General features: G+C 37.7%; 1 protein-coding gene across 4 annotated transcripts in view; it reads left to right on the top strand.

Moving 5' to 3' along the window:
- The window catches only part of LOC117947201 (tumor necrosis factor receptor superfamily member 14-like), an 18,883-nt gene that overhangs the window by 5,315 nt on the left and 12,312 nt on the right, over positions 1-1,256 (top strand). The window lies entirely within an intron of this gene.

The raw sequence follows: 1,256 nt of genomic DNA on the forward strand, positions 1-1,256 counted from the left end.
AACTTATCTGACTGAGTGGTTGAGTCTGTTAATAAGATCACTATGTTGGTGAAACACGGAGCTGTAGAGGTCAACAGGAAGTCAGCTCATTTCCTGCATTCCTAAATTAAACCAGTAAGATAACTGGAGTTCCTGACTCACAAAGATGTGTGTCTAAATATTTAACATAGTTACATTCTTTATATTTACAGACACTGTGGTGTTGGGTTTTAACGGTGCATTGCATGCACAGACTGTGGTCTGTAGTTTTCACACTGTGAAATGTTTGCTTCCTTCTCTTTTGCCTGTAACCCAATATCAGCAAGTTCTTATGTTAAAGTCTGTGATCATTAGGCAATATCAAGGAGAAAACAGAACATCATGAAAAATAACTCTCTGCTCTAAATAGAGAATGAAAGAATAAGATAGCAAATGAAACTAAAAAAAGAGTGAGATGGGAAGAAAAAGAAGGAAGAAGAAATTACCGCCATCTACTGGAGAGCATTGAGATCATCACAGTCTCAAAAGTATCCACACAAATAGAAGGAGATTTACAAATATATACAGTATGTCCTTTGAAAAAGTTGATTTACAAATGATGAGATGTGAGTTCCAAACTAGACACACAATATGCATTTACAGGTACAAATCACTCTGTATTCAGTTGAGCGTTGTGTTTGACAAGTTGGAAATTAGAGTCACAGAAACATCACAGGTTAAGGATGTAAATCACTCTACATTCATTTGACATTGTGTTCAACATGTTGCTGATTCTATGAGACTGTTATCACCACAGCCTGGTCCTACCTGACTCTGGGACATTTCATTAGTACAGGGAGTCTGGCCTCTCTCCACTGACAAATGTCTGAAATGATAAATAAAGGATGAATAATAAAGGAGATAAAAGGAGTTATTACATCCCTTCACACTAATCTGGACACATATTTCTTTATTTTGAGTCATCACAGAGCCAGTACCTCAGAGGTCACCATATATGACAAGTAGCAGCCGTCAGTCATCACTAATAAAGGATCACTCTGAGGAAGATGAATATTTATGAGTATAAAACTCTGTGGCTTGAAAGGCTCTCTGAAAACATCAAAGCTTGCTCTTTTTGTGGAAGGCAGCAGTCAGCCTGGACTCTAATTGAGACCCAGTTAAAAATGTCCCACAGAAATGTCTCCAACCTCTCCTGTAGCAGTTTAAAGAGCATTAGTGGTCAGGAGAAGTGTTTACTTGTGTTTTGATATCACGCATGCAAGTTTATATTGAGCGTG

Source organism: Etheostoma cragini, chromosome 7 (genome assembly GCF_013103735.1).
Source record: "Etheostoma cragini isolate CJK2018 chromosome 7, CSU_Ecrag_1.0, whole genome shotgun sequence".
Taxonomy (NCBI): domain Eukaryota; kingdom Metazoa; phylum Chordata; class Actinopteri; order Perciformes; family Percidae; genus Etheostoma; species Etheostoma cragini.